Here is an 11,191-nt window from a genome sequence, read left to right as displayed (position 1 = left end):
TTGAAGTTTGTTGAAATTAGCTATATGACATGGTAGAGCTCATCCCGGAGCAGCGGTTGATAGCCTAGCTTCTGTTCGGGTTCTCTTGCCACTTTCTCAACAAAGCGGCTGAGCTGACCGGCATCCGCTGTGGATAATATGCTTACTTTTGACAACAACCTCATACAGCCATACTTAAAAAACCTATCCCTTTAAATGGAAGCATTATGAGTTACTCAACTAACTGCTATTACAATTGCTGATGATTGTGTTTATTTTGTGTAAGTCAAAGATAAGACAGACAATTCTGTGTTTAAGAATACATTTTTGCTGTAGTAGTAATCCAAGTTTGCATAGGGGAGACACAGAAGTACCAGAAAATATTTCTACACTATCCCACTGTGTGTGCCCAGCACACACAAGGATTACATGCAGAGGCTTTATCAGGCTGAAATGTGTCTTTTCTGAACAGCCCTCCCGAATGTCTATCTATCATTTGGATAGGGACCCTCATATTAGCTTCCAGTTTGCTTTCAGATTGTCAGGTACAGGTCCTGTGTCCCAGATCCCATTGCAGTATGTAAAATTAGCATATTAGACATGCAAGACAGTCATATGACAAGGCCCATCTGGGCTCAGCACTTCACGGCTTGAAACTGTCTATGCGTGCAGTGAAAGACATATTTTACAATCCACATGGGTCCTGTGTAGGAGTCATAGAACTACAAGCTTGCACTATGAGTTTTTCAGGAAATTCTAAATTAATAATCCTATATTTGACAGTCTGCTCCTTTCATAATGACCAATAGACGTGCTGCTGAAATATGGTTCATGATGGAATAATAGCTAGTTTAATATGATGAACAGGTGCTTGATTTATTTTGATCTCGTAAAGAGGGATCATTGATCTCAGCAAATTCATGTTGTCACCCTTAAGTCAAATAATTTGGCAGTAAATAGATGGTTACATCCTCCTGTGAAACTAAAGATGACAGACATAGTCACAGCTTATAAAACAGGGAAAATGTACATCTTAAAGGCTAATTTTAGCTCTCTGTGCGGGGTACATGTTCAGGAAGGCTACCTTTCATTCCTCCAGACAGGTGCACATTATTATACAATTGGTCTTTTAATGAGCATGCCGTGTTTGTGCAGATCTGTCTGAGCTGGAAACCCGTCTTCATTCATTTTAGATGAAGTGCCTGGAGAGAAACCACATCAATATTCATGTACTGATGATTAGAGGAAGCAGGCAAAGATATTACTGCACTGTTAAGTGCAAAGAAATGTCAAATGTAAACATGTAAAATTGATTTATGATATTTAAATGACACAATTAGATTAATGGTTTGAACTAACCTTTTTGACCTCCATTAAAAGCACTTTTAATTATTACTATCAAGACATTGGGAAACACTTAAGGAAACTCATTTATAATGAGGGAATGGACTGATTTCAATGGTTGGTATTTGATTAGCTAACATGCTGGAAGTGTTTTCATCCATGAGCAATCCTTCACTTACTACAACTTACTTATTACATGTAATACAGTGTGTGCAAATGGGAATATTTAGTGATATCTAACAATCAGATTCTGGATTGAAAAGCTCCCTTACTCACCCTTCCTGTTGGTGAAGCTCCACAACCAATGGTGGCCTTAGAGGACAAGTAGCTGCTGTGATGCATGCTGGGTATGACCCTACTTTTTGATGCTATCACAAGTATCCATCAGTACAAATCAATTGCAAACAGCAACAACCACTCTCTTCTTCTTTGTCATCCAATTTAAGATTTTGAGGCAGCTACTCACAAATTACAAAAAAAACTGTATTGCCTTTGCTAGTTTGTCCGTTCTGTGCTGACTGTGCAAGATGGCAGCCTCCTTAAAATCTAAATGTAAAAGGCTCATTATAAGTTAACAAAAACACAGTATAAACATGCTAATGAATGTTATATTCCATTTCTATCAATGTTGTCAAATACTACAATCTGTACCTATAAGGGAGCATGCGGAAATAACACCAGTAATAACCAGCTCATGCAATGATGAGGATGAGTTACCTTATTACTGCTTCCTCTGTATATTCTAGAAGCTCAAACACCTCAGAGATACACCTGAATTTGCTAACGCAAGCAAAGATTTCCACTAAGGATTTCAGCTTTTTGCTTCTGAAGCATCACTTCTCAGTTGATATGTGTGGATGGCTGATTCCCAAAGTAGCTGAGGTAGGTATTGATTTGCTGAGGATAAGAGGGATAAGGGTATATCTGAGTGGGACTGTGGGGAAGGAATGAATACTCCACGAGAGACTGGAGAGAATGTTAACACAACTCCACAAGCACCAGTTTTGCCATGAGGTAAAACACCAGTTTATATTTAAAGACTTTTTATCTCACTATTTAAGAGGAAAACAAAGATTTTCTCATGGAAATAAGGAAGCCCTGCCTCCACATAAAGTTGTATTTAAGAAGTAAACTATCTCTTAAAAGTTTTCTTAGCATGAAGTATAACAATGAAAGTGTGTCAAACTGTAAAAAACTATTTACCAATGAAAATTGTGTGTTGTGCCTGTGCTAATTTGTTGACTATTACTCTGACTTGTGTGGACAGCTGCTGCAGCAAGACGCAGCTGAATAATATGATCAGCTGTGTGTCTTGTTGCAGCATGCAATATGATGACATCAGGTTAATGAGAGATCTGCCAAAATGTCTTGTTGACTGGGAAAATCAGATCTCTTATTGTTTGGTTCTTCTTCCCACCTGGGTGTTAAACAGTCTGATAAATACAGAGAAACACTGATGAATAGCTTTTGTTTGCGGAATTAATACAACAACACAATCTTGGCAGTGTCATTATGGTGAGCCATCTCTACTGACAAAAGAAACTGGGTAAACATACTTTATATTCATCAGAAGCTTTCAACGGAGCAAATGAAGTGGAAAAGGAAGCAAAATGTAGACTTAGGTGTTATTTACACCTATTTGAATTAACTGAAACATATTTATTTCACCTTCTCTGACGCTCTTCATTGGTTCTTTTTAATCATCATTTAGGCGTAGTGTTTGAGGTGGTGCCAACTAAGGACACACTTAATCAACGGTGGCAAAATCTGAGCACACAATAAATCATGAGAGGTCTTTTTCTCCTCTTTCGGTACTCAGCCGAAGATTTCGCTTTTATTTTGAGAAATTGCTTTTTAATTCCATTTATTCACTGTGACATCTCCACGCCCCGCTTAACAACAGGAGCCGTGAAAAAATGTAATATTTTGTTTTTATTTGAATTACCATCTGTTCATAGATCGAGAAAGAAATTAGGGTACTTGAAATTGTGAATGTATGTCGAGGAGGGTGCAGTACTGCTGAATGTGTAAAACGGGAAGCAGGTTCTCTTTAACTTGTCCTATGCATCATTTTTCTTGTAAATAACAGTTGCACTACGAGGGAAAAGCTAATTGGGTATTGGAAATTAGAGAGAAACGACATGATTACCTGTAGTGCAACTGCAGGTGATTAAAAATGCTTGAGTTTATTACAAAGACCCCTGGAAACTGTTAGCCTGCTGTTACCTGTGATTGCAAACCCTGACCTGTATATGCATGAAGCCAATGAGGTGCAATTGTAAAGCATTTGTCTTATAATGATTATAATTCAATGAGAGCGGCTCATTGAACAGGCTTGTAACTAACAAACCGTTGACTTTCTATATCCAGACTTCTTAAGCCACTTCATCAAACAAGAGTAGCAGTAGTTGAGATGTTGCCACCCACAGCAAGCAGACAACAGAGCAGCGGCAATGTCAAAGCCTGCACCATCTGCAGGCCATAAATGTCACAGCTGTAGTTGTTACAGCTTGTAGTCGTATAACACAAATGGGGTGTATTTGTGGTCCTTTTTCAAGCGTTTAACAGTCAACCTGCATTTGTTGGGAGTCACGAGTGTTAGGGAAACTCTGAGGCATATTTTAATTATTATGGGCAGTTTGGTTATGGAGAAGTCTCAATTAAATATTGATATCCTAATGATCTGAGGGAACAACCAAGTCAAAGAAATAATTGTTGTAGATACTTGTCAAACGATCACGTGGTACAAAATCAGATCATGGTTTGAGACATGAACATTGAAAACAAAATAGCTTGCGTAAGAGAAGCAGAGAGATTTTGAGTTTTGAGAATATTATTTTCACGTTGTATTGTATTTTTATACAGGCCGGCACTGGGGAATGATCAGCAAAGAGAAACAAAGCTAAACAGATGAGGAAGAACGAAAAAACCTGAAAGACAAGATCAACCTTGGTTAATCCTCTACAGAGCGGAGAGGAGGCTTCCTTTGACAAAACAACTAAGCTATTCTGCTTCTTTTTTTTTTGATCGATGGCACAAATTGTGAGAAGTGGCTTGACATCAATGCCACTAAGCAAACTTCAGTGGCTTATTTAACACCAGATAATGATTTGGCAGTCCATTTTATACAGCTCAAATTGGCTGCATTTCTTAAGCAAAGAAAGCACTACAAAGCTTTTTCTGATTTGGGGCATAATGACCAACCTGCACCAGCATCAGCAGTACTTTCTATAAATTTAACAAGCAGGATCACTGAAATGACAAAACCTGCTTATTAGCAGGTTTTCACCTTGTAGAATCAAGGTTTGATCGCCAAACAATTAAAGCAGTGTGGGTCAATGTTAGCTTCTCTGTTAGGTGGGCTTGGTAAGACTAGTTCAAAGCTATAAACTAATCACTATAGTTACATTGATTTTACAATGTGTGTTTATTTCTGCAAGGTAGTTTTTTTTTTTATGAATGGAGCCTCAGCAAGTAACCCATAGCTCAAGCAGAATCAGCAGCAATTTGTGACATTATGAGGCAGTGTCATCATAGAATGTTTCATAGTCAACATAACTAAACAAACAAGAAAGGACACCAGGTTAACTCACAGGTCTGTGTTGTCTCAGAGGTTGCATGAATAGAACTCATAAATTACATTTATGTTTGAGAGCAGCTAATTTATTGCGATCAGTAAGACCTCCAAGTGACAAACTATAACCAGCGAGTAATTTAAATGTTCATCCCGTGTAGTATTTACTGCACCAGAGACATTCTTGTTGTATACTATCTATTATTTGTTGATCGTTATTAGCATAACCAGTACTTGATGAGTAATAGTTTGATCATTGACATTTTTGTTTAACAACCAGAGGAGTTAACACCAAACAAATACACAGCCTTAGTTGTATATTTAGTCTGATTTAGCATTGGAACATACTCAGTGATATGTTTGTATCATTTATTATGTATTTCTTTTTAAAGAAAGCACAAAAATAAAAATGTTTTTGCGTGATGAAAATATACAAATAATTCTCATTGTAGAAATCAATAACACCCTATTTGTTTCTTTTACACTCTGCTTGATGGCTGTTATGTTTTAACCAGTGATTGCTCATATAAAAAACATCATGCTGTTTGATATGTGTGGTTAGTAGCAATAGCATATTTTTTTCCTGCTTGACTGTTTGCTTGAAAAGAAAAGTACAACTGAAAACATTATTTACTCTTACTGTGCTGCAGGAACTGTGCAGATTTTTGTTGAGTGAAGTTGCAATTTTGTCTTCCAGAAGAGATGTATATTTCGCTCTCCCAACTGTGCATTGCAGTTTATCAAAGAACCCCAGATTGTAGAGGATTAACAAGAAAAGAACTGCTTATGTTTGAGTATGAGTCACTCAAGTCTCTCTCTGAGTGGCGTTGTGATTGAAGATAGAAAACTATCTCCAACACTTGTGCTTTCTTCTGAAATGTTACATCCTATGTAAATCATGGCAGAATCATTTTCAAGTGTAGTAATAGCCACTTCTGGGGTCACGCTTGACGGGTTGAAGACTGCTTTAATATCTTGTTGTTGAAAAAAGCTGTCATTTGAGTGACGATGAGACAGCATGGAGTACCACACATATCAGTATTTCCAGGCTGTTTGCCACTGCAATGTGACGATGACCTCATTAAAATAAAACATGTAAGGCCCATGAACACATCTTTAGAAAACTCAGCATGTGTCCAGTAGAACAGCCCCACTATGCAGATCTAAATACAGGGAAAGTGCCATTTTTGTACACCATTTGAGCTGTAGGAGGAAACTAAAAGCAAACCATAATGGGATGGGTAAGCTGACATTTAAAAAAAGGTATAGCTGAACAGGTACACTCCAAGGCAGTCTTATTTATGTGCAAAATACCTTTGTTATTGTTGTGGCATTTCCATAAAAAAGGTATATTGTGTAGTGGCCTCCCTAATGTTCCTTGGGTTATGGCTTCCTTGCAGAGGACTCAAACACAAAGTTCCAGCTCACAACTCTGTGGTGAACTTATAATTGAAGAGAGTTTTTACACTTTGTCAGATTCTTACCAACTGATTTCCAGCAAGTATAAACCTTCCAATGAGGGTGCAAAACTAAGCAAGAATACATCACTGTAGACAAGTGGTCATCACATGCATGTGTCTTTCTGCCTGCATGTATGGATTGAAACATGCAGACTTCTGAATCCACTTGCTTTTTTACATTTTACCGAATGATGCGTCTACAATAATTCAGAATCTGAGAAACATCTATTTTTCTGGCAGTTTTGCATCATCATTGAATGTCGTATGTCTCCATGGAGCAGGCAGAGAAGGAACCAGGGGAAATAAAGCTGACTTAAGGTTTGATCTAGTTATTGTAAGTGAGTGCAATAAAACCTTAACAAGTAAAATGCTGGTATATTATCAACACAGCTGTTCAACAAGTATCTCATGTGAAAATGTGATAATGTTAAAATGTCAGAGACCTGCTCTGTAGGTGAGGTCTTCTATATAAAGCACTCATGTTTTGAATGAAAAATTGACTCTTATTTATATATAGCACTTTTCTTGTCTTTTCTCACCACTCTCAGTGCTTTAACACTACTCGTCACATCGAGCCATTCACACCACATTCATTCAATAATGGCAGAGGATGCTATTGTAGGGGACCATCAGTATTGACTAATTCCATTCATACACATTCATACACATTCACACACTGCGAAGCAATTCAGACTTCAGTGTCTCGCCCAAGGACATGTCAGCATGTGACTGTGAGAGACTGGATCGAACCACCTACCTTTTGATTAAGAGGCAACCAACTCTACCACTGAGCCACAGATGCCCCACAAGCACAGGACCTCAGCTAAAACACAGCTGTCTATATATAGTGTGTTTATTTGAGTCTGCGGTGTATTTTACTTTAACTGGTTGAACTCTTGTGAACTTACCTGCTGCCTGCAAAGGACTAGCCCAGAGCACAGGATGACTCATGCTGACTGCTTTGTCTCACAAGCATGACGTCTGTAAGTGTTTCTAGCAACATTATGGAGTCTCTATAGTGATGCAAATACTAATGTTACTGCTCAAACACCTTCATAAATGTTTTGACTATAAATAGATCAGGATTTAAAGCAATTATTAAAAAATGGCACCAGTGACGAAACAAACCAACGAGGAGCCCCCCCCCTTTAAGTGCACAATCAAGAGTGAGCAACACAGACTAGTTCAACCAACCAGGTTTCCTTCTGTTCACTGCCAAACTGAAAGGGCTCCACAGATACCACTGAGAGAGATTAAATGCTCATTTGTTAGTGAAGCAACAGGGAGGCAGGAAGGATGCTGTTCTTCAACCACATTCCCTAAGATACACCAGATAGAGATATTTACTCTACTGTGTGCACTTCTCTTGTTTGCTTTCTTGAATGGGTGTAGCAAAATAAATAAGAAAACCAAGAGTGCCTCTGCTTTGTATTTCCTGTTGTGATATCCTGGCCTTATTGGTATCATATCAGTGGGGAAGTAAAGTAGATAAGGTTTTACAACTACTCATTTTTACTGGTTGCCAAGTTTTTAAAAAAAGTTAACAGGTCGACGAGGGAGATGCAGAAAGAAGGGATCCAGTGAACAATGAAAGTTGTATTCTGTAATGCCAACAGCTTAAGTATTCCACATTGCCTGCTGATGCTCGTGTTACTGCTAGTGCTAGCTTTTAGCTGAGGATGTTTCATCTTGGCATGGTTACACATAGCAGACCTGTTCTTGTTACATGTCAGTACAGCCTATGTTATTGGTCTAGCAGCTGGTGACGCCATTGTGAATCTGGCACCGTGTCTTCAGAGTTGCGTTCGCAACATTCAGAATAAAAGCATATTTGTTGTCAAAACAGGAAAGGTAAGGTTAATAAAGGTGAAATAAAAGCATCATAAATATCAGTTTTATTGGGAAATCTCTTCTCAAACGTGTGACATAAACTGGGCTACTTACCCTTAAAACTGGGGTTGGTAGTCAGATTTAGATACACTTTTTTTGATGCTGGTTAAAATGATCTTTAAGTCCCGATGACAATCAATACATAATGTGTTCCTAAAAAAGAGCGAAAAAAAAAGCCGCTATCTACAGCCAGAGTATACCTGGGGAAAAAAACAACCGTTCTGCACACTTCCTGCGTGTACATTTCCTCGGCATGCACTCCCCGTCCCCTGCCTCTGCTTCCCATGCCTCTATTTACTGCCCCTCTCGCTCGACCTCGGGCCTGTCCCCTCTGACCCGATGAGGTGCTTTGCTCAGGACTGTAGTCTGGATCAGAGTCTAAAAAGCTCTCACCACAGGGGCACCGACAAGCAAAAAAGTTAATGACATTTAGTAAGTCGTACAGAAAATTTAGATGTATTATATTTATTACAGCTTTTCTCCTGATATCGTGTCAACGGTACAACTGGACAATGCTAGTATGACAGTTATGAATACAAACAATAACCATGTTTTTTGTGTTTTTAACTTTCACTATGATAATGTTTTGGTGTTTTCTTACCACTGAGTGAGACATAAGTTGACGTAGTGCAAAACACAAACGGTGTGCTGAGGACCGGTTTTGAATCAGGCACGATCATATGGTCGTGAATCAGTGGCGCTCGTGCATGGAGGAGCTTTGAGGGGAGGGGGGGAGGGGTTAGACGGAGTCCTGAGGAAATGCTACATTCAAATTCATGCTAGTTTTCCTTGACTACAAACCATAGCTTTAAAGAAATTATAAAAACATTATATTGTGAACCTAGCATGGCAGACTGTATAGAATCACCAGTTGAGTTTATTGTTACGTCCTCACTATTAATATGAAGCAATATAAATGGGTATTGCATTTGTGACAATATTATCCACATAAGAACTTGCATACAAATGCCATCTATAAACAGCACAATATCATTTTCTTGCAAATTGTCATTAGTGCTGTAATATTATCACTGATCCCTTGAGATGATGTGGCATCGTGTCTTCCCCTTTTAAGGGGAAAGTGCCAGTTGTATTAAAGCAACTACGACCAATGTCCACCTTAAGAGGTCAGCGAAGATGGGATGTGGATGGTGCACAGTATGATAATAAACTATGATTTATGATACCCCCAGAGAGTCATTGAGTGTATGACTTACTTCACCATGTCATCATGTACCTAGTTATGTTTCACACAAGTTCACCACCATACCAGGCCTGTAAAAACACTGCTACAAGCATGTCAAAAACTTTGTCAAAAGTACATTTCTGAATAATAAATTAATCAATGTGTTAGACAGTGCATCAGCCATTCCCATTACCAATACGAATACAAGTAAATGTGTGTATGCACGTTAGACCTTGAAGCACTCTAAAGCTACAAACAGATATATTTTAAAAACACTTTGCATATAGCTCACTATAAAGGCAAATATTTATCTTACAGTAACTGACTACAACCAACACAACCACAGGCCTGAGGCACAGAGCTCCGAGGCCAGCTCGTTGTAAATAATGTCATGAATTGTGCTAATGTGGCATTGTAATTTCTCTGCCCCCCGATATGAGGTGCATGCCTAACTGATCACTATGACAAAGATATTTCATCTTTAAATATGTGAAATGGATGGAGGACGGTTGGGTTGAGGAATGAATAATGTATTAATTTAAACATGGAATTGTAAATTCCACTCTGGCACAGGATCAGAAGAAACTTTAATAAGGGGGACAAAAACATTGAGATTTCACACAGTGAAGACACCAAAAGACTACAGTCGCAGCCCACAACTGCAGAGCCATACCTGCTTTCTGTGGCACCAACAGCATATATGGTACAAGTATGCATCCAATATGAGACTTTGACAATTGAACAATTAAACTATAGTTTTTGTAACACAATTGGTACATTTGCTCGGTAATGTTATCTAAATAATGTCAATCTGTGTAGGATTCTGCGTGTTATTTCCGCTTCTAAAAATGTGTAATTCACTCATTCTGACAAACCTTATTCTAAACCTGACACGAGTCTGATGTCAACCAGACTGTTATGATAAGTTACCCAAGCCTGATGTAAACTGCAGCAATGAGTTTGTATTACATTTTATTTAGCGGTATGTAAATTGTTTAATAACAAAAAACAAAAATGGTCCCAGGGAGGGTCCCATAACACATATTGTCCATGTTGGCATTGATCTTCAGCATTTCCACTTGAGGTCAGACTTTCTTTGCATTGAGTGAAAATGAACCACCGTGGTTATGGTAAGTTTGGGCTTTCAGGGTTAGGAATAAGCTCAAAAAAGTTGATAGGAGTTGAATTTGGTCTTGGGAGTCACAACATGACCTTCTCCAGAAACTAATCTTTCCAATCTGAAGTAAGGACTGACCATTTAACATGCAAAGACTTCACATTTGTCTTGTTGCATAAGCACTTACACTTATTAAAAAAATCAGAGGAGAAACAAAAAAATTAAGAAACCTTCATTCCAGACACTTTGGCCTTTGGAGTCAGTAAATTTCTCCCCAGACTTCCAGATTAATATATTTAATTGTCTTGTCTCTGTTTGGCCGAGTCTCACTCTCAATCACCTCAAACCCTAAAACATTCCCTGCCTCCTTCCCCCCATCCTCAGCCTAATTCCGAAACTCCAGAAATATTGAGGTGCTTTGTAGGATAATGGAAGATTTGGCCAATGAATTAGCTAATGGATTAGTAAAGCTGAAATCAAAAACAAAAGAACCCTTTTCTTTGAAGCTGTTACTTTGGATATTGGATTGTGATACAAATGGGAAAAGTCCATTTAGTTGTAGTTCACAGTGACCATTGCTATGATACTACTGGATTATAAAGTAGCATTTTATGTTGCTTCACCATGCGACTTTAATGTGG

This window comes from Notolabrus celidotus, chromosome 8, assembly GCF_009762535.1.
Source record: "Notolabrus celidotus isolate fNotCel1 chromosome 8, fNotCel1.pri, whole genome shotgun sequence".
Classification (NCBI taxonomy): Eukaryota; Metazoa; Chordata; class Actinopteri; order Labriformes; family Labridae; genus Notolabrus; species Notolabrus celidotus.
This window is presented reverse-complemented; position numbering follows the sequence as displayed.